Below are 24330 nucleotides of genomic sequence, written 5' to 3'. Positions count from 1 at the left end.
AGAGAGAGATAGAGAGAGAGATAGAGAGAGAGATAGAGAGAGAGATAGAGAGAGAGATAGAGAGAGAGATCGAGAGAGAGATCGAGAGAGAGATCGAGAGAGAGATCGAGAGAGAGATCGAGAGATCGAGAGAGAGAGAGAGAGATCGAGAGAGAGAGAGAGAGAGAGAGATAGATAGATAGATAGATAGATAGATAGATACAAACAAACAAACAAGCAAGCAAACAAGCAGAGAGAGACAAAAGACAGAAGACAACATGATAGAGAGTTAGCAGACAATACAAAAGAGAGTTAGCACGAGAGATTGAGAGAGATATCCCAATCCACAAAAGTGGAGACAAATTTGACCCCAATAACTTTTGGGGGATATGTGTCAACAGCAACCGTGGGAAAGTCCTCTGCATTATCACAGCAGGCTTGTACATTTCCTCAGTGAAAACAATGTACTGAGCAAATGTCAAATTGTTTTGAAAGTCTTCTCATGCTTTGTTGTTTTAAAAAAAAGCATTTGTTTCAATTTGGCATGAGGGTCTGCTATACAAATTAATTGTAATTGGTGTTGTGGGAAAAACATGCGACATTATCAAATCCATGTTACACAATACATTTATGTTTTGTTCGATAATATGCATATTTATATCCACAAATCTCGGTTTACATTGGCGCCATGTTCAGAACTGCCTCCAAAATATCCGGAGTAATTACAGAGAGCCACGTCATGTAACAGAAATACTCATTATAAACTTGGACGAAAGATACATGTTTTACATATAATTAAAGATACACTGGTTGTTAATGCAACCGCTGTGTCAGATTTTTAAAAAACGTTACGAAAAAAACATACCATGCAATAATCTGAGACGAATCTCAGAAGTAAATATATTTCTCCGCCATGTTGGAGTCAACAGTAATACGAAATTACATCATAAATGTTCCCTTAACTTTGATGATCTTTCATCAGAATGCAGTGAAAGGAATCCTAGTTCCACAAAAAATTGTTGTTTTGTTCCATAATGTCCATTACTAGTGTCCAATTAGCTACTTTTGCAAGCACGTTTAGTTCACATGTCCAAAAGCTGGCGCTGGTCCTGGCGAACTCGGATGAAGACTTCAAAAAGTTATATTCCAGGTCGAATAAACTGGTCAAACTAAGTAGATAATCAATCTTCAGGATGCTATTATCATATATATCCAATAACTTTCCAACCGGAGCATTCGTTTTGTCTACAGAGTAATGGAACGCAAAGCAATATAATGACTACTGCGCGTAACAAGGAACTGGCATTCTGCCAGACCAGTGACTCAAATAGCTGCCATCCGGTCCCACATAGCACTAGAGGCTTCATTCCATGTTCTACTGACTGTTGCCATCTAGTGGAAGGCGTAGGAAGTATGAACAGATCCATATCTTATTTGGATGTGAATAGGCGATGAGTTGAAAATCAACTAGCCCCAAAATGTCCACTTCCTATTTGGAAGTTTGCCTGCCCTATGAGTTCTGTTATACTCACAGACATAATTCAAACAGTTTTAGAAACTTCCGAGTGTTTTCTATCCAATAATAATAATAATAATACTAATCACATATTAGCATCTGGGACAGAGTAGGAGGCAGTTCACTATGGGCACGCAATTCATCCAAAGTGAAAATGCTGCCCCCTGTCCCTAAAAGGTTTTTAAGCTCCACCCTCCTCAACATATATAACCATGAATTGGCGAGGGCAATAGAACAGTCACCCTACTGGAATCTAAAGTCAAATATCTACTGTTGCTGATGATCTGGTGCTTCTGTCCCCAACCAAGGAGGGCCTACCGCATCACCTAGATCTTCTGCACATTCTGTCAGACCTGGGCCCTGACAGTAAATCTCAGTAAATCAAAAATAATGGTGTTCCAAAAAAGGTCCCATTTTGAAAAGACAAAGCCTTTTTATGCATAGTTTGTAGGCCTACAGCATACTAGATAGCTACCCTCTGAACTCCACTATATTGTAAACATAAAACCTGTATTTAGGCTTACAGTGTACAGTCGTTGCCAAAAGTTTTGAGAATGTCACAAATATTAATTTCCACAAAGTTTGCTGCTTCAGTGTCTTTAGATATTTTGTCAGACGTTACTATGGAATACTGAAGTATAATTGAAAGCATTTCATAAGTGTAAGTTTATTGACAATTACATGAAGTTGATGCAAAGAGTCAATATTTGCAGTGCTGACCCTTCTTCTTCAAGACCTCTGCAATCTGCCCTGGCATGCTGTCAATTAACTTCTGGGCCACATCAATTCAATTCTTGCATAATCAATGCTTGGAGTTTGTCACGATTTGTGGGGTTTTGTTTGCCCACCCACCTCTCGATGATTGACCTCAAGTTCTCAATGGGATTAAAGTCTGGTGAGTTTCCTGGCCATGGACCAAAAATATTGATGTTTTGTTTCCCGAGCCACTCAGTTATCACTTTTTTCTTATGGCAAGGTGCTACATCATGCTGAAAAAGTCATTATTTGTCACCAAACTGTTCTTGGATGGTTGGTAGAAGTTCCTCTCGGAGGATGTATTGGTACCATTCTTTATTCATAGCTGTGTTCTTATGCAAAATTGTGAGTGAGCCCACTCTCTTGGCTGAGAAGCAACCACACACATGAATGGTCTCAGGATGCTTTACTGTTGGCATGACACAGGACTGATGGTGGCGCTCACTTTGTCTACTCCGGACAAGCTTTTTTCAGGATGCCCCAAACAATAGGAAAGGGGATTCATCAGAGAAAATGACTTTACCCCAGTCCTCAGCAGTCCAATCCCTATACCTTTTGCAGAATATCAGTCTGTCCCTGATGTTTTTCCTGGAGAGAAGTGGCATCTTTGCTGCCCTTCTTGACACCAAGCCATCCTCCAAAAGTCTTCACCTCATTGTGCGTGCAGATGCACTCACACCTGTCTGCTGCCATTCCTGAGCAAGCTCTGTACTGGTGGTGCCCCGATCTCACAGCTGAATCAACTTTAGGAGACGGTCCTGGCGCTTGCTGGACTTTCTTGGGTGCCCTGAAGCCTTCTTCACAACAATTGAACCGCTCTCCTTGAAGTTCTTGATGATCCGATAAATAGTTGATTTAGGTGCAATCTTACTGGCAGCAATATCCTTGCCTGTGAAGCCCTTTTTGTGCAAAGCAATGATGACAGCACGTATTTCCTGGCAGATGCAGTGGAAATGTTTTTTGGGGATTCAGTTCTTTTGCATGGCAAAGAGGGACTTTGCAATTAATTACAATTCATCTGATCACTCTTCATAACATTCTGGAGTATATGAAAATTGCTGAGGCAGCAGACTTCGTGAAAATTAATATTTGTGTCATTCTCAAAACTTTTGGCCACGACTGTACTAGCTAGCTGGGTAGTTCTGCGAAGAGTGCCTTTTGATATTGCATATGCTTTGATATTTTAAATAGCAATTGTGAACCATTGTTGAAATGTAAAAGTCTGTTATATTTAATAAAGTGCCCTGTAATAATATATGGTAATTCAATAAACCCGATTTGTTCATGTTTACCATTCATTTTGTATTATTTATTTTGCTTTTGTTAATGATATATTTCTCTTGCTTTGGCAATGTAAACATATGTTTCCCATGCCAATAAAGCCCATTACATTTCAATTGAGAGAGAGTTTTAAAATTACCTTTATTGGGTCACTCAAACAACAATGCAGCTCTCATGGACATCAGACCAAATGACCACTTCTACTGTAGCCTTCCTAGGGGTTTCCAGACTAATCAAGATAGTAAGGATTTTATGGTTTCCTTTTGTCATCAAGGCTTCAAGATCTGCCAACTGCTCATGTGGACAGGAAAATGCTATATGCCCGAAGGCTGTCCCATGATCTACTGTGCCAACAATGTTGTGAAGCTCTAGTTTACACTGAGTGTCTGCAAATCCCATCAGCACAGTCTTCTTCTCCTAAATGCTCTTTCACCTTCATCCCCTGAAGGGAGGACCAGCAGTGTATTGCTTTCTGCAGGTCAGACCCTGCAAGACACACCTTCTGTACAGGATCATTGGGAGGCTGTTCTTTGTCCACCAGGTAGAAGCGATAACCTCCTGGGGCCTCAGCCAGATAGATGCCCTTTCCACCCTCAGTGAGTGGCCAACCAAGCCGCTTAGCAATGCTGACAGCCTGGCTAGACTGCAGAGTCAAACCGAGGAAGTCATTGCTTAGGCGATATTGTCCCATTCCATAATTGTAGATCAGTTCAGCCACAAAGTCATCATCCTCTGGGCCAAAGCTGACCATTTTCTTGCTCCATTTTCCATCATAAGGGCCCTTACATGTTGCCTTACATCCTTCTTCAAAGTCTTTGTGATGCAAAATCTTCATGCCGAGCACATCTCGGTAAAAGGTGGCCGTTTTGCTTCTGTCACCCACTTTGACAACAAAATGCAAGGCTCGCCTCAAAGCCACTATAACCCAAGTGAGTTTGCTATGTACTATACGATTATATATCACGCTCAGTTTGTCTACGTTGATTAAGGATCCTTTGCAATTTATTGTCATATTGAAAGAGAAACAGAAGAAACAACAGAGAAACAATACAAAGAGAAAAAACACCCCATGAGGCATGATCATTATCATTGTTTTAATTTTCTCTAAACCTTATCATGTTTCACACTACCTTTTACTGCCTTGACAGCATTAACATATTTCCTCAAGAGGAAACGCTTCTTTACATTCAACTGATCTAACCCCACCATCTTCTGTAACACCACAGCTGACCTCACAAACTTAACCTTTCTGATCTCCCCATCCCGGATCCGGGTTCGTGAATACAGACTCAAGCTCATTACCATAACGCAACGTTAACTATTCATGAAAATCGCAAATGAAATGAAATAAATATGCTAGCTCTCAAGCTTAGCCTTTTGTTAACAACACTGTCATCTCAGATTTTCAAAATATGCTTCTCAACCATTGCAAAACAAGCATTTGTGTAACAGTATTGATGGCTAACGTAGCATTTAGCATTAGCATTCAGCTGGCAACATTTACACAAAAAAACAGAAAAGCATTCAAAAAAATCATTTACCTTTGAAGAACTTCAGATGTTTTCAATGAGGAGACTCTCAGATAGCAAATGTTCAGTTTTTCCTGAAAGATTATTTGTTTAGGACAAATCGCTCCGTTTTCTGCGTCACGTTTAGCTATGAAAAAACCCCTGTATCCAGGATTGTGTAAATCTATCAGCAAGCTCATTAGCATAACACAACGTTAACTATTTATGAAAATCGCAAATGAAATGAAATAAATATGCCATCTCACAAGCTTAGCCTTTTGTAAACAACACTGTCATCTCAGATTTTCAAAATATGCTTCTCAACCATAGGAAAACAATAATTTGTGTAAAAGTAGCTAGCTAGAGTTAGCATTTCGCGTTAGCATTTAGCGTTAGCATTAGCGTTAGCATCCAGCACGCAACATTAACAAAAACATAAAAGCCTTCAAATAAAATCATTTACCTTTGAAGAACTTCTGATGTTTTCAATGAGGATACTCTCAGTTAGATAGCAGATGCTCAGTTTTTCCAAAAAGATTCCTTGTGTATTAGAAATAGCTCCGTTTTATACATCACATTTGGCTACCAAAAAAAATCCATGAATTCAGTCCTCAAAACGCAAACTTTTTTCCAAATTAACTCCATAATATCGACTGAAAACATGGCAAACGTTGTTTAGAATCAATCATCAAGGTGTTTTTCACATATCTCTTCATTGATACATCGTTCTTGGACACATGCTTTCTCCCCTGAATCAAATGGTAAAGTAGAAGCAGCTGGCAATTGCGCACCGAATTCGACGCAGGACACCAGGCGGACACTTGGAAAATGTAGTCTCTTATGGTCAATCTTCCAATGATATGCCTACAAATACGTCACAATGCTGCTAAGACCTTGGGCGAACGACAGAAAGTTTAGGCTCATTCGTTGCGCAATCACAGCCATATAAGGAGAGAATGGAAAACAGAGCTTCAGAAATTCTGCTAATTCCTGGGTGATGCATCATCTTGGTTTCGCCTGTAGAATGAGTTCTGGGGCACTTACAGACAAAATCTTTGCAGATTCTGAAACTTCAGAGTGTTTTCTTTCCAAAACTGTCAAGAATATGCATAGTCGAGCATCTTTTCGTGACAAAATATCGCGCTTAAAACGGGAACGTTTTTTATCCAAAAATGAAATAGCGCCCCTAGAGCTCTAACAGGTTTTAACATCAAAGAAATCTGCCAATTTGACAGATTTCCCAAAAGTCTGATCTAGTAACCCATTTACCTCCTCTAAATTGTAAATTGAGTCATCCCCAGCTGCTATCATATCAAAAGAGATGTCCATATCCTTCTCCTGATCCTCCTCAACTGAGGCCACAGATCCCTGACTCCCCTCAGCCACATCCCTCTCAACACTACCCACTTGCACCCCATCACTCATGCTGGGCATCTCCTCCATTGCCTGAGAGACTAGCCCCACTGGAAACCCCTCCTGTACCCCATTACTCATACTGGGCATCTACTCACCAGTCTGGGGAAATGGCTCCCCAAATCCATTCTCACCTCCTACAACAATATTTTTTCTGCTGCATATCAGATGCTATTTTCCCCTCTGGAACAAGCTGCAACTCAGGTGCATTTGGCTGCTCTACCACTGTTGGCCCAACTCTCCCTACATCAGTGGGCCCAGGCGTTACGAGGACCACCTGCTTCCCTCACTCCGCCTTCTCCAATTCTGGGCAAATATGTTGCTTAAGGCCAACATCCCCACACTCAAAACACCGTTGACTACCCGTACTAGCATAAGCCATATACAGTCTGCTGTCATACTTGACTTTAACTTCTTATGGCTGCAGGGGCAGTATTGAGTAGCTTGGATGAAAAGGTGCCCAGGGTAAATAGCCAGCTCCTCAGTCTCAGTTGCTAATATATGCATATTATTGTCAAAATAATATGCATAATAAACAGCTAGCAGCCAAGTAGATTGCTTTTCTGACTTCCGTGATCAATCAAATGAATCGCTTACCTTTGATGATCTTCGGATGTTTGCGCTCACGAGATTCCCAGTTAACAACACTGTCATCTCAGATTTTCAAAAAATGCTTTTCAACCATAGCTACACAAGCATTTGTGTAAGAGTATTGACAGCTAGCATAGCATTAAGCCTAGCATTCAGCAGGCAACATTTTCACAAAACAAGAAAAGCATTTAAATAAAATAATTTACCTTTGAAGAACTTCAGATGTTTTCAATGAGGAGACTCTCAGTTAGATAGCAAATGTTCAGTTTTTCCAAAAATATTATTTGTGTAGGAGAAATCGCTCCGTTTTGTTCATCACGTTTGGCTAAGAAAAACGCCCGAAAATTCAGTCATTACAACGGCAAACTTTTTTCCAAATTAACTCCATAATATCGACAGAAACATGTCAAACGTTGTTTAGAATCAATCCTCAAGGTGTTTTTCACATATCTATTCGATGATAAATCACTCGTGGCAGTTTGGTTTCTCCTCTGTTCAAAATGGAAAAATGCACGCACCTGGAGATTAAGCAATAGTTTCGACGGAGGACACCGAGCGGACACCTGGTAAATGTACTCTCTTATGGTCAATTTTCCAATGATATGCCTACAAATACGTCACAATGCTGCAAACACCTTGGGGAAACGACAGAAAGTGTAGGCTCATTCCTTGCGCATTCACAGCCATATAAGGAGACATTGGAACACAGCGCATTCAAAATCTGGCTCACTTCCTGTATGAAATTTCGTCTTGGTTTCGCCTGTAGCATTAGTTCTGTCTGTGGCACTCACAGACAATATCTTTGCAGTTTTGGAAACGTCAGAGTGTTTTCTTTCCAAAGCTGTCAATTATATGCATAGTCGAGCATCTTTTCGTGACAAAATATCTTGTTTAAAACGGGAACGTTTTTCATCCAAAAATGAAATACTGCCCCCCGAGGTTCAAGAGGTTAAACAATAAATGTTCCTTTTGTTCCATGAAGATTATTTTTATATCCATTTGGTTGTCGCGGTATGTTCAGAAATCCACAGGCTCGAGCGGTCACGATCTGCCAGTAGGAGATTCCAAATAGTATCCATAAAGTTCGTAGAAACATGTCAAATGTTTTTTATAATCCATCCTCAGGTTGTTTTTACAATATATAATCGATAATATTTCAACCGGACTGTAGCTTCTTCAATAGGAGAGAGAGAGAAAATGTCTGCTCCAGGCATGCAAAACGCTGCTGGCACCCAGCCATCCAATGACGCGATGTGATCATTTTCGCTAATTTTTCAAAATAAAAGCCTGAAACTATGTCTAAAGACTGTTCACAACATGTGGAAGCCATAGGAAAGGGAATCTGGTTGATATCCCTTTAAATGGAGCGAAGGCAGGCAATGGAAAAGAGAGCATTCAGGAAAAACAGCACTTCCGGGTTGGATTTTCCTCAGGTTTTCGCCTGCAATATCAGTTATGTTATACTCACAGACAATATTTTGACAGTTTTGGAAACTTTAAAGTGTTTTCTATCCTAATCTGACCATTATATGCATATTCTAGATTCTGGGCCTGAGAAATAGGTAGTTTGATTTGGGTACGTTTTTCATCCAAACATCAAAATACTGCCCCGTACACTCAACAGGATAAAGAAGAGCGTCTTGTCCATCGGATGGTTGAGCATGGTGTACTTTTTAAAGGTATGTTTATTCAATTTACACCGCTTTTTTCTCCGTCAACAAGGGTAACGATTTTGAATGTACTGCCATTTATTCCCAATTACCTATTGGAGTGCGAGTTTTGAAGTTTGCAAGTTCAATTAAGATTGTCCCGTTGGGTTGCACACACCCGGCTTTGAAACAGGTTATCCTGTCTCGGACTGGGGTTCCGCTAATCAAATTTCTCAAACATACAAGTATTAGCCACCATTTTAAAGATAAGATTCTCATTAATCCAGCCACAGTGTCTGATTTAAAAAATGCTTTACAGCGAAACTTCCACAAACGATTATGTTAGGTCACCACCAACTCACAGAAAAACCCAGCCATTTTTTCCAGCCAAAGAGAGGAGTCACAAAAAGCACAAATAGAGAAAATGAATCATTAACCTTTGATGATCTTCATCAGATGACACTCATAGGACTTGTTACATGTTACACAATACATGTATGTTTTGTTTAGTAAAGTTCATATTTATATGCAAAAATCTTATTTTACATTGGCGTGTTATGTTCAGTAGTTCCAAAACATGCAGTGATATTGCAGAGAGCCACACGAATTCACAGAAATACTCATTATAAATGTTGATGAAAATTCAAGTGTTATGCATGAAACTTTAGATACACTTCTCCTTAATGCAACCGCTGTGTCAGATTTCAAAAAAACTTTACGGAAAAAGCATAATCTAAGTACGGCGCTCAGAGCCCAAACCAGCCAGAGAAATATCCGCCATGTTGGGTAGTCAACATTATTCATAAATAGCATTATAAATATTCACTTACCTTTGATGATCTTCATCAGAATGCACTCGCAGGAATCACAGTTCCTGCTTGTTTAGTTCAATAATATCCATCATTTATGTTCATTTATGGTCCAATAGCTTCTTTTGTTAGTGCGTTTGGTAAACAAATCCAAAAGCGTGATCTGGTCCAGTCGGACGAAACGTTCAAAAAGTTATATTACAGGTCGAAGAAACTTGTCAAACTAAGCAAGGAATCAATCTTCAGGATGTTTTTATCATAAATCTTCAATAACGTTCCAACTGGAGAATTCCATCGTCTGTAGAAAAGCAATGGAAGGAGAGATACCTCTCAAGTGAAAGCTCATGACTGAGTACGAGGCTGCTGGAAGACCCCTTAGTCAAACAGCTCTCATCCGGCCCCCCTTCACAGGAGCAGCCTGAAACAACGTTCTAAAGACGGTTGACATCTAGTGGAGGCCTTAGGAAGTGCAAAATAACCCATATCCCACTGTGTATTTGATAGGAGCGAGTTCAAAAACTACAAACCTCAGATTTCCCACTTCCTGTTTAGATTTAATCTCAGGTGTTTGCCTGCCATTTGAGTTCTGTTATACTCACAGACATCATTCAAACAGTTTTAGAAAATTCTGAGTGTTTTCTATCCAATACTAATAATAATAATAATAATATGCATATATTAGCATCTGGGACTGAGTAGGAGGCAGTTCACTCTGGGCACGCTATTAAAAGTGAAAATGCTGCCCCCTATCCCAAAGAAGTTATGTCATTTTGGTGACAGGTGTTTATGTTTTTGGACTCACCATAGCAGAGTTTGTAGGTATCGTTTAACCTGTTGCGACTCTAGGGGCAGTATTTTCATTTTGGGAAAAAAAACTAATGTGCAGAATATGCATATAATTGACAGCTTTGGATAGAAAACACTCTAACCTTTCCAAAACTGTAAAGATATTGTGTGCGAGTATAACAGAACTGATGTTGCAGGCGAAAGCCTGAGAAAAATCCAATCCAGAAGTGCCCCATATTTTGAAAGTGCTGCTTTCCAATGAGTCCCTTTTGAGCTGTGAATGTGCTATCAACCAGCTTACACTTTCTACGTATTCCCCCACAGCATTGTGACGTAGTTTTATGCATTTATGTTGAAGAATAGCCGTAGGCGGCTACATTGCGTAAGTGGTCACCTGATGGCTCCCAGGCTGACTCTCGCGTAAAATACAGAGGTAGCCATTACTCCAATCGGTCCTACTGAAAAAGTAATTGTCCCGATGGATATATTATCAAATAGATATTTGAAAAACACCTTGAGGATTGATTATAAACAACGTTTGCCATGTTTCTGTCGATATTATGGAGCTAATTTTGAATATTTTTCACTGTTTTCATGACTGCAATTTCCGGGTGATTTCTCAGCCAAATGTGACGAACAAACGGAGCTATTTCGCCTACAAAAATAATATTTTGGGTAAAAATGAACTTTGGCTATCTACCTGGGAGTCTCGTGAGTGAAAACATCCAAAGCTCAAAGGTAAACGATTTAATTTGATTGCTTTTCTGATTCGTGACAAGGTTGCCTGCTGCTAGCAAGGCATAATGCTATGCTAGTCTATGATAAACTTACACAAATGCTTGTCTAGCTTTGGCTGTAAAGCATATTTTGAAAATCTGAGATGACAGGGTGATTAACAAAAGGCTAAGCTGTGTTCCAATAGATTTCAGGAAGATTTTCTAGGAAGATTTAAGTCCGTTGCGATATGCTAATTAGTGTCAGGCGATGATTACGCTCCCGGACCCGGGATGGGGAGTCACAAGATTAAGAAACACCACCCCCGCATTTTCATAGTCTACCTTCTCTCCTACAACGACAAACTCATCCACGGTGGCTGCAGTAATACACCTAAAGCCGTGCCGAAATGACAGGGACGGCGTCCCGACTTGATAGCCGCCCCCCCCCCCCCCCCACACACACACCCACTGAGGACATACACAAAACACTGATTGTACTCCTTGGACTCAAATGGGAAATATATACAAGAAAAACACTTTTTTTCCAAACACAGTGTGTCTAAACTCTGGTGTCCAAACACCCTAGACCTTCTGTCTGAGAACCAACTAGGTTCACCTAGCCACATAATAATACACACAGGCACAAAATACCTTAGAACACAGCAGGAAAGGGTGGCCACAGCACTGAAGGGAGTGATTGAAAAAGCTTCTACTACTTTCCCCAATGCACATCTCCACCCTGCTACCACGAAAAGAGTTCCACTATGCTACCATACAGCGGGTAAACGCAAGTACTTCCCGTGACTGTGCCTCAAAGCCAAATGTTTTCCTGGCCCACCAGTCCACCCTGGACTTAAACAGCCTTTATGACCAGGTCTACCTATACAAGGCAGCAGTGCCCACCTTCGCCCGGAATCTAAAGGACATCATTCTCAAATGCAGCCCCAACACTTCACACAGGAGCAACAGATCAGTAGACACCCCACCCAGACCGGCGGGACACCCCCTGGACCTACACATAGAGGAGCCACGCCGGGGGGACCTACATCCAGACCACAACACCACCAGCCGCATACACATCCCCACCCCAAACAATCAACACCCCCCCAAGTCAACCATGCCCACACCCCATTTAGGCCCCATCAGATCAGACCTATGCCCCTTCTGCCCACCCATGCACCCCACCCCCGCAAAGAGGGCCTCAACATGAAAGTCACACATACGCCCAGGTCGTGAGCGGGCAAACAGGCACAACCCCCACACTAGCCCAAGCCAATAGCATGTACCAGATGCTCAGCAGGCTCTGCTCACACTTACTGACTTGAGGCCAAACCACACGACTAACAACATTGGTCACTTTATGGAACACAAAGCCTTCTTCACTATCTAATCCTGGAATATCCAAGGCCTGAGGTCATCTGCCTTTGGCCTAAAGAGCAGGAACATAAATACAGACATTGTCATCCTACAAGAAACCTGGTATAGAGGAGACGGACCCACTGCTTGCCCTCTAGGATACAGAGAGCTGGTAGTCCCATCCACCAAACTACCAGGTGTGAAACAGTGAAGGGACTCAGGAGCAGACTCAGGAGCAGACCTAACTCACTCCATTAAATTAAAAACAAGAACATTTTACGTTTAGCTAGAATTTCAAAAGGAAATGATTTAACAGAGAAAAATGTTCTCCTGTGTGCTACCGATATCCCCCCACTAGAATCCCCATACTTTAATGAAGACAGCTTATCCATCCTGGAGGGGGAAATCAATAATTTCCAGGACCAGGGACATGTACTAGTCTGTGGCGACCTAAATGCCAGAACCGGACAAGAACCTGACGCCCTCAGCACACAGGAGGACAAACACCTGCCTGGAGGTGACAGCATTCTCTCCCCCTCAGGCACAACTATTACAACATAACCAACAGAAATGGATCAAAACTCCTGCAGCTCTGTGGCACGCTGGGTATGTACATAGTCAATGGTAGGCTTCAAGGGGACTCCTATGGTAGGTACACCTATAGCTCATCTCTTGGCAGTAGCACTGTAGACTACTTTATCACTGACCTCAACCCAGAGTCTCTCAGAGCGTTGACAGTCAGCCCAATGACACTCCTATCAGACCACAGCAAAATCACTGAACAGAGCAATACTCAATCATGAGGCATCAAAGCCAAAGGAACTGAGCAATATTAAGAAATGCAAAAGATGGAAGGAATGTCGTTTGGAAACCTCCCAAAAAACAATTAGGCAACAACAAAGTTGTAGCGTGTAGATTGCGATCCATGTTTAATGAACGAACGTAAAACACGAATCAATAACAAACAAAACAAAGAACTTAACGAAAACCGAAACAGCCTATACTTGTGTAAACTAACACTGAGACAGGAACAACAACACATAGGACAATCACCCACAAAACACTCAAAGAATATGGCTGCCTAAATATGGTTCCCAATCAGAGACAACGATAAACACCTGCCTCTGATTGAGAACCACTCCAGACAGCCATAGACTTTGCTAGATCACCCCACTAGCTACAATCCCAATACATACCAAAACCCCAAGACAAAACACACCACAATACAAAAACCCCATGCCACACCCTGGCCTGACCCAATACATGAAGATAAACACAAAATACTTTGACCAGGGCGTGACAACTGTAGTGAATCACTAAAACAATTCAGAAATACCCTACGTAAAAAGAAAGGAACAGCATGTCAGAAATCATCTCAGTGTAATTGAAGAATCCATAGACTCTAACCACTTCTGGGAAAATTGGAAATTACTTAACAAACAACACAAAGAATGTATGGGTAAACAACTACTCCAATATTTTTGGCTCTATAACAAAGAACAAACAGCAAAAACAAATACATGATCATATACAAATTTTAGAATTAAGTATTAAAGACTTCCAGAACCCACTGGATTCTTCAATTACCGTGAATGAACTACAGGACAAAATAAAAACTCTCCATGTCTACTGTTTGCTGATGATCTGGTGCTTCTGTCATCAACCAAGGAGGTCCTACAGCACCTAGATCTTCTGCACAGATTCTGCCAGACCTGGGTCCTGACAGTAAATCTCAGTAAGACCAAAATTATGATGTTCCAAAAAAGGTCCAGTTGCCAGGACCGCAAATACAAATTATATATAGACACCATTGCCCGTGAGCACACAAAGAACTATAAAATACCTAGGCCTAAACATCAGCGCCACAGATAACTTTCACAAAGCTGTAAACGATCTGAGTGACAAGGCAAGAAGGGCATACTATGCCATCCAATTGAACATAAAATCGACATACCAATTAGGATCTGGCTAGAAATAATTGAATGAGTTATAGAACCCATTCCCCTTTATGTTTGTGAGGTCTGGGGTCCGCTCACCAACCAAGAATATCCTCTGTGTACAACGTAGAACACCAAATAATGCATGTAGAGCAGAATTAGGTCGATACCAGCTAATTATCAAAATCCAGAAAAGAGACATTAAATTCTACAACCACCTAAAAGGAAGCGTTTCCCTAACCTTCCATAACAAAGCCATCACCTACAGAGAGATGAACCTGGAGAAGAGTCCCCTAAGCAAGCTGGTCCTGGGGCTCTGTTCACAAACACACCCCACAGAGCCCCTGGACAGCAACACAATTAAACTCAACCAAATCAGGAGAAAACAAAAAGAGAATCACTTGACACAGTGGAAAGAATTAACAAAAAAACAGAGCAAACTAGAATGCTATTTGGCCCTAAACAGAGAGTACACATTGGCAGAATACCTGACCACTGTGACTGACCCAAGCTTTGACTATGTACAGACTCAGTGAGCATAGCCTTGCCATTGAGAGAGAAGACAGGCTATGTGCACACTGCCCACAAATGAGGTGGAAACTGAGCTGCAATTCCTAACCTCCTGTCCAATGTATGGCCATATTAGAGACACATATTTCCCTCAAATTACACATGTCCACAAAGAATTCGAAAACCAACCCAACTTTTATAAACTCCCATATCTACTGGGTGAAATTCCACAGTGTGCCATGACAGCAGCAAGATTTGTGACCTGTTGCCTCAAGAAAAGGGCAGTGAAGAACAAACACCATTGTAAATACAACCCATATTTATGCTTATTTATTTTCACTTGTGTACCCTTAACCAGTTGTACATCGTTACAACACTGTATATATACGTAATATGACATTTGTAATGTCTTTATTGTTTTGTAACTTCTGTATCTGTAATGTTTACTGTTAATATTTATTGTTTATTTCACTTATGTGTATTATCTACCTCACTTGCTTTGGCAATGTTAACACATGTTTCCCATGCCAATAAATCCCCTTGAATTGAATTGAATTGAGAGAGAGAGAGCAGACAACACGAGAGAGAGCAGACAACACGAGAGATCAGACAACACGAGAGAGAGATAGCAAACGAGAGAGAGAGAGAGAGAGAGAGAGAGAGAAAGAGAGAGAGAGATAGCAGATAACACAAGAGAGAAGAGCAGACAACATGAGAGAGAGAGAGAGAGAGAGAGAGAGAGAGAGAGAGAGAGAGAGAGAGGATGGCACCGTCTGAGTTGACAAAGAGGGCTCATAGGGGCACTGGTGGGATGGGAGCGCTAGCCACAGACAGATCTGAGAGGATACGCTAGCTGAGAGTATCTGATGCCTTTAGACAACAATGCATTGCTTCTCCTTCTGTAATCTTGTCATTCACCCTGTTCAATAGAGAGAGACAGTTGATAGGAGATGAGAATGATGCTATGACCTCAGACTGCCTGCTTGGCTTCAAGGGGTTTTCCTCTCTATTCTAGCATCTCTGTTACACTTGTCTAACTCTTTTTTTAGCCTGCAGTGAAACACATCTGCGTCACAAATCATATTCCCTGAATCAGGGTTGGGCAACTCCAGTCCTCGGTGGCCTGATTGGTGTCACACTTTTTCTCCATCCCTAGCGAACACAGCTGATTAATCAAATTGCATTCTAAACTGAAGATCATGATTAGGTTATTATTGGAGTCAGGTGTGTTAGCTGGGGTAAAACTGTGACACTAATCAGGCCCCTGGGGACTGGAATTGCCCGCCCCTGCCCTATATAGTGAATTTCTGCTAAACATGCTGTAGCATCCTATTTGTAGCAATATCCTACTTGTGTCCAGCTTACTGTCAATTAAAATGAAAGTCTACTGAGAATGATTCAGGTCTGACACTGACGTAATATAGTCTATCAGGACTTATATGCACTAACACGCTGCCTTCCCAAAAGTTACATTTGTGTGTGTATCTGCAAGTGTGTGTTTTTATGGGCTCATTTACATATGTGTAATTCTATAAAAAGCTTTGAGGAAAGGAAATTAGTTAAATATGGAGTTATGCTATTTTACTCAGTCACCCTGTGCACTGTGTTTGGTTTCGAGCATGTTGGAATGACAAGATGATAGATGTTGGGTCCTAATGCGTTCCGTGTACATAGCAGCTTTTATGCTCAGATTTGAAAGAGCCTGTCAAACCCTCATCTGTTTCACCTGTCTTTGTGCTTGTCTCCACCCCCATTCAGGTATCGCCAATGTTCCACATTATCCCCTGCGTATTTATACCTGCGTTCTGTGTTTGTTGCCAGTCTGTTTTCTTTCGTGAAACTTACCAGCGTTTGTTACCCTTCTCCTGTCTGTTCTTGCTCCTGTTTTCTAGTCCTTCCTGGTTTTGACCATTCTGTCTGCCCTGACCCTGAGCCTGCCTGCCGTTCTATACCTTGCTCCACCTCTCTGGATTATTGACCCCTGCCTGCCCTGACCCTGAGACTGCCTGCCGTTCTGGACCTTTTGCACCCTCTCTGAATTACTTTGGCCGAATGCCATGACCAAGCATTTAAAACATTGCTGGAGCAATTCCGTGGGTTGTCTGTTAGGCAGCCTACCACAATGGTGATCTCTCAGCCTACCCCAGTGTCCCCGAGAACCCTGTTTACCTCCTCTGGAGCTCTACGCTGGAGATTCCGGAACCTGCCAGACTTCTCTCTCCCAGTGCTCCCTCATTTTCGAGTTACAGCCATCTTCACTCCCCTCAGACTGCTCGAGGATAGTGTAATTCATAACGCTGCCTCAGTCTGGAGGAGTTTGTGGAGGAGGTTAAAAGGTGTTTGAGTCTCTGTTGTCTAGGAGCTGCTCCAGCTACGTCAAGAGTCCCGTAGTGTGGCAGACTACGCACAGATTTCTGCACATTGGCAGCTGAGAGTGCTTGGAACCCGGAAGCGCTGTTCGACATTTTACTACACAGAGTATTGGGGGAAGTAAAAGATGAGCTTGCAGCCCGGGAATTACCGACGGATCTTGACTTGCTCATTGCCTTGACCATGGGCGACTACAGGAACGAAGGAATGAGAGGAGATTCGATTCCACCTAACCTCCGAGGTATCCCGGAAGTCCCCGACGGCTCCGTTGCCGAGAGAACATGAGGCTACATGAGTTCCCCGAGAGCCTCTGAAGACTGCTGATTCACTTCTTCCCCAGCCCATGCAACGAGGCAGATTTAGTCTGTCTCCAGCTGAACGGCTATACAGGCATCACACTTAGAGCTGCCTGTATTATGGGATTACTGGTCATTTCGTTTCCACCTGTCCACTAAAAGACCAGGCTCACTGGTAAGTGTGAGTATTCTGGTGGGCCATATGGAGAACTTTAACTCTCCCCTTATTCGCATCCCTATTCATGCCTTGTTGCTGTGGTGCAACCAGTCGAAATCAACTCTGGGGGCCGATGAGAGCTTTATGGATGCTACCCTGACTTCCGAGCTGGATATCCCCACTCAGCCCCTCTCCATTCCCATGGACGTTAGTGCACTGGACGGGTGCTCTGTAGGCCGGGTCAACCACAGTATCACCCCTATCAACCTACGTGTGTCAGGGAACCAAAGTGAGATGATCCAATTCCTGCTCATTAAGTCTCCTCAGGTTCCCGTGGTATTGGGATTCTCCTGGCTCCAGCGACACAATCCCCTCAGTGACTGGTCTGCCTGTGCCATCATGGGCTGGAGCCCATTCTGCCACACCCATTGCCTGAAGTCAGTGCAACCTGCCCCGGGACATCTTCCTGGGTGCTTGGAAGTTGCCCTGGACCTCTCCGCCATTCCCGCGGAGTACCAGAACCTCCGGTAGGTGTTCAGAAAGGCCCGGGCCTTACTGCCCCCCTTACCAGCACAGCACTTCTCTTTGTGGAGAAAAAGGACAAAACCCTGCATCCGTGCATCGACTACTGGAGTCTCAACGACATCACGGTGAAGAACCGTTACCCTCTAATGCTCATCTCCTCAGCCTTCGAGCTGCTCCAGGGGGCCACCGTGTTCTCCAAGCTGGACCTACGGAACACCTATCACCTGGTGTGGATAAGGAAAGGAGACGAGTGGAAGACTGCCTTCAACACAGCCAGCGGTCACTACGAGTATTTGATCTTGCCATTTGGCCTTACCAACCCCCCTGCTGTGTTCCAGGCTCTGGTTAACGATGTTCTCCGTGACACATTAACCCGATTCGTCTACCTCAATGACACCCTAGTCTTCTCCATATTTTTGTAAAAGCTGAGAAATGCGAATTCCATCGCTCCACCATCCCCTTTCTGCATTACGTCATCGCTGCAGGGAGTGTACAGATGGATCCCGGGAAGGTCCAGTGTACAGCTGCAACGTTTCCTGTGATTCAACTAACTTTTATTGCCACTTTATCTGGGGCAACAGCACCCTGGCTTCCCCCCTACTCTGCACTCACCTCTCCCAAGGTTCCGTTCACAGGGTCCCCAGCTGCTGATCGGACGTTTTGGAATCTCGAACACCACTTCACCACAGCTCTCATCATGGTTCATTCTGCCAGTTCTGCCAGTTAGTGGTGAAGGCAGATGCTTCGGATGTCGGCGTCGGGGCAGTCCTGTCCCAGCCGTCTGCCGTGGACCTCAAGGTACATCCCTGCACCTTACCACGGAGAGCTACAATGTGGGGAATTGTAAGCTTCTCGCGGTGAAGATGGCATTGAGGAGTGGAGGCACTGGCTTGAGGGGGCGGAACATCCTTACATTGTGTGGACCGACCACAAGAACCTGGAATATCTTCGCACCGTCAAGCATCTCAATTCCAGAAAAGATAGGTGGGCCAGTTCGTACTATCAGGTTTCAGGTACTACCCAGATGTAGACAGTGTCGATGAAACAACACCTGGAGGGGGGTGGAGATAAGCCCAAAGACAGGTGAAACAGATCAGGGTGTGACATAGCCCATTAACAAGTCCTTACACTGAATAAATGTCAGCAAAATGAACAAACTTTGTTGAAACAACAGCAATGATATAGTGAATATAATGCAGAGAAGGCTTTTTACAAGCATACTAGTTTAGTATACTTCCCAAATGGTACCCTGTTCTCTACATACAGTATGTGCACTACCTATGAGAACATCCCTATGGACCCTGGTCAAAAGTAGTGCATTATATAGGGCATAGGGCGCCATTTGGGACACACAGTTAAGTCATCCCTTCTTTGATATTAGCAGCATGGAAAAGAGGCTTCACAGTGGGAGTGGACTCTCCTCACCGATGTGTGTGTCTGCCTTACTGAAAACAGAGACTTCCAAGTTGGCTGTGTGTGTGTGTTTGTGTGGGTGTGTGTGTGCAATTTCTTTTACTAAGCCTATTCACGGTGACGGCTTTCCAGCCCAATGAAAGTAATATGTTAGCGCTGAATGGAGGAAGAGGGAAGTGGTGGGAGGAAGAGGGGGAGGAGGGAGAAATATAAATCCACTGCTGTTCTTTCTCCTACAAGGATAATCCATTGTTTTTCTCTGGTGCCTGGGCCATAGGCTAAATATTAAGGGTGGTTTCTGGTTGGAACTGGATTCACGGATGTCTTTTCTAAATGTCTATTTAGCCCTGTCAACATGGGGGCCCTCCCTGTACATGGTAAACTGACTGAACAAAGGAGTGTACTTCATTATTTTCTGTCAGTCATTCTTGTAGATGTACAGTACCAGTAAAAAGTTTGGACACACCTACTCATTCAGTGGTTTTTCTTTATTTTTAAATGTTTTTACATTGTAGAATAAGAGACAACAAAACTAGGAAATAACACATATGGAATCGTGTAGTAACCAAAAAAGTGTTAAACAAACCAAAATATATTTTATGTTTCAGATTCTTCAAAGTAGCCAGCATTTGCCTTGATGACATCTTTGCACACTCTTTCATTCTCTCAACCAGCTTCACGAGGTAGTCACCTGGAATGCATTTCAATTAACAGGTGTGCCTTGTTAAAAGTTCATTTGTGGATTTTTTTCCTTCTTAATGCATTTGAGACAATCAGTTTTGTTGTGGCAAGGTACGGGTGACATACAGATGATAGCCCTATTTGATAAAATACCAAGTCCATATTATGGCAAGAACAGCTCAAATAAGCAAAGAGAAAAGACAGACCATCAGTCAATACGGAATATTTTTCAGAACTTTGAAAGTTTCTTAGTGCAGTCGCAAAAACAGTCAAGCGCTACAATGCAACTGTCTCTCATGAGGACCACCACAGGAAAGGGAGATCCAGAGTTACCTTTGCTGCAGAGGATAAGTTAATTAGAGTTACCTGCACCTCAGAAATGGCAGCCTAAATACAGTTGAAGACTAAAGATTACATACACTTAGGTTGGAGACATTAAAACTTATGTTTCAATCACAAAACTATAGTTTTGGCACATTGTGCATGACACAAGTAATTTTTCCAACAATTGTTTACCGGCAGACTATCTCACTTAAAATTCACTGTATCACAATTCCATTAGGTCAGAAGATTACATACACTAAGTTGACTGTGCCTTTAAACAACTTGGAAAATTCCAGAAAATTATGTCATGGCTTTAAAAGCTTCTGATAGGCTAATTGACATAATTTGATTCAATTGGAAGTGTACCTGTGGATGTATTTCAAGGCCTACCTTCAAACTCAGTGCCTCTTTACTTGACATCATGGGAAAATAAAAAGATATCAGCCAAGAACTCAGAAAAAAATTGTAGACCGCCACAAGTCTGGTTCATCCTTGGGAGCAATTTCTAAATGCCCGAAGGTACCACTTTCATCTGTACAAACAATAGTACGCATGTGTAAACACCATGGGACCACGCAGCCGTCATACCGCTTAGAAAGGAGATGGTCACCTAAATATGAACGTACTTTGGTGCGAAAGTGCAAATCAATCCCAGAACAACAGCAAAGGACCTTGTGAAGATGCTGGAGGAAACAGGTACAAAGTATCTATATCCACAGTAAAACAAGTCCTGATAACCTGAAAGGCCGCTCAGCAAGGTAGAAGTCACTGCTCCAAAACTGCCATCAAAAAAGCCAGACTACTGTTTGCAGCTGCACATGGGGACAAAGATCATACTTTTTGGAGAAATGTCCTCTGGTCTGATGAAACAAAAATAGAACTGTTTGGCCATAATGACCATTGTTGTGTTTGGAATAAAAAGGGGGAGTCTTACAAGCTGAAGAACAACATCCCAACCATGAAGCACGGGGGAGGCAGCATCAGGTTGTGAGGGTGCATTGCGGCTGGAGGGACTGGTGCACTTCACAAAATAGATGGCAGCTAGAGCCAGGAAATTTATGAGGACATATTGAAGCAACATCTCAAGACATCAGTCAGGAAGTTAAAGCTTGGTCGCAAATGGATATTACAAATGGACAATGACCCCAATCATACTTCCAAAGTTGTGGCAAAATGGCTTAGGGACAACAAAGTCAAGGTATTGGAATGGACATCAAGAAGCCCTGATCCTCAATCCCATAGAAAATTTGTGGGCAGAACTGAAAAACGTGTGCGAGCAAGGAGGCCTACAAACCTGACTCAGTTACACCAGCTCTGTCAGGAGGAATGGGCCAAAGTTCACACAACTTATTGTGGGAAGCTTGTGTAAGACTACCCAAATTGTTTGACCAAGTTAAACAATGTAAAGGCAATGCTACCAAATACTAATTGAGTGTATGTGAACTTCTGACCCACTGGGGATGTGATGAAAGAAATAAACACTGAAATAAATAATTCTCTCTACTAGTATTCTGACATTTCACATTCTTAAAATAAAAAAATTCAGACAGGGAATTTTTACTAGGATTAGATGTCAGAACTTGTGAAAAACTGAGTATAAATGTACTTGGCTAAAGTGTATGTAAACTTCCGACATTCAACTGTAAATGCTTCACAGAGTTCAAGTAAGAGACCCATCTCAATATCGACTGTTCAGAGGAGACCTCTTGAAACAGGCCTTCATGGTTGAATTGCTGCAAAGAAACAATTACTAAAGGACACACATATTAAGAAGAGACTTGCTTGAGCCAAGAAACACGAGAAATGGACATTAGACCGGTGGGAATCTGTCCTTTGGCCTGATGAGTCCAAATGTGAGATTTTTGGTCCCAACCGCCGTGCCTTTGTGAGACGCAGAGTAGGTGAATGGATGATCTCCGCATGTGTTGTTCCCACCGTGAAGCATGGAGGAGGAGGTGTGATGGTGTGGGGGTGCTTTGCTGGTGACACGGTCAGTGATTTAGAATTCAAGGCACACTTAACCGGCATGGCTACCACAGCATTCTGCAGCGATACGCCATTCCATCTGGTTTGTGCTTAGTGGAACTATCATTTGTTTTTCAACAGGACAATGACCCAAAACACACCTCCAGGCTGTGTATGTGCTATGTGATCAAGGAGAGTGATGGAGTGCTGCATCAGATGAGCTTTACTTCACAATTACCCGACCTCAACCCAATTGAGATGGTTTGGGATGAATTGGACCGCAGAGTGATGGAAAAGCAGCCAACAAGTGCTCAGCATATGTGGGAACTCCTTCAAGACCATTGGAAAGCATTGCTCATGAAGCTGGTTTAGAGAATGCCAAGAGTGTGCAAAGCTCTCATCAAGGCAAATCGTGGCTACTTTGAAGTATCTAAATATTTAAAATATTTTGATTAATGCATGAATCCATATGTGTTATTTCATAGTTTTGATGTCTTCACTACTATTCGACAATGTAGAAAATAGTACAAATTAAGAAAAACCCTGGAATGATTAGGTGTGTCAAACTTTTGTCTGGTACCGTAAATCTAGCTTTAGACTGTATTAGCTCTGACATTGTGGTGTCCCTCCCTGTACAGTGGCTTGCGAAAGTATTCACCCCCCTTGGCATTTATCCTATTTTGTTGCCTTACAACCTGGAATTAAAATGGATTTTTGGGGTGTGTATCATTTGATTTACACAATATGCCTACCACTTTGAAGATGCAAAATAATTTTTATTGTGAAACAAACAGTAAATCAGACAAAAAAAACAGAAAGCTTGAGCGTGCATAACTATTCACCTCCCCAAAGTCTATGCTTTGTAAAGTCACCCTTTGCAGCAATCACAGCTGCAAGTCTCTTGGGGTATGTCTCCATAATGTAATGTCTCTATAATGTATGTCTCTATAAGAGTGGCACATCTAGCCACTGGGATTTTTGCCCATTCTTCAAGGCTAAACTGCTCCAGCTCCTTCAAGTTTGATGGATTCTGCTGGTGTACAGAAATCTTATATTCTCAATTGGATTGAGGTCTGGACTTTGACTAGGCAATTCCAATACTATTAAATGTTTCCCCTTAAACCACTTGAGAGTTGCTTTAGCAGTATACTTAGGGTCATTGTACTGCTGGAATGTGAACCGTCCCAGACTCATCTCTTGAAGACTGAAACAGGTTTCCCTCAAGGATTTCCCTGTATTTAGCGCCATCCATCATTCCTTCAATTCTGACCAGTTTCCCAGTCCCTGCCGAGGAAAAATATACCCACAGCATGATGCTGCCACCACCATGCTTCACTGTGGGGATGATTTTCTCGGGGTGATGAGAGGTGTTGGGTTTGCCCCAGACAGCATTTTACTTGATGGCAAAAAAGCTCAATTTTAGTCTCATCCAACCAGAATACTTTTCTCCCACGTGCCTTTTGGCGAACACCAAACGTGTTTGCTTATTTTTTTGTCCAAGGAATTTGTTTTTCTGGCCACTCTTCTGTAAAGCCCAGCTCTGTGGAGTGTACGGCTTAAAGTGGTTCTCCAATCTCCGCTGTGGAGCTTTGCAGCTCCTTCAGGGTTATCTTTGGTCTCTTTGTTTCCTCTCTGATTAATGCCCTCCTTGCCTGGTCCTTGAGTTTGGTGGGCAGTCCTCTTTTGGCAGGTTTATTGTGGTGCCATATTTTTTCCATTTTGTAATAATGGATTAAATGGTGCTCTGGGGGATGTTCGAAGTTACTGATATTTGTTATAACCCAACCCTGAT

General features: G+C 42.4%; 1 pseudogene; it reads right to left on the bottom strand.

Annotated features, from left to right (window-relative positions):
• Positions 1–3685: 3685 nt before the first annotated feature.
• Positions 3686–4544, bottom strand: LOC110490723 (annotated as a pseudogene).
• Between the last annotated feature and the right edge of the window lie 19786 nt (positions 4545–24330).

Source organism: Oncorhynchus mykiss, chromosome 15 (assembly GCF_013265735.2).
Source record: "Oncorhynchus mykiss isolate Arlee chromosome 15, USDA_OmykA_1.1, whole genome shotgun sequence".
In the NCBI taxonomy this organism is placed as follows: domain Eukaryota; kingdom Metazoa; phylum Chordata; class Actinopteri; order Salmoniformes; family Salmonidae; genus Oncorhynchus; species Oncorhynchus mykiss.
Note: the sequence above shows the minus strand (reverse complement) of the source record. Positions and strands in the feature narration are given on the sequence as shown.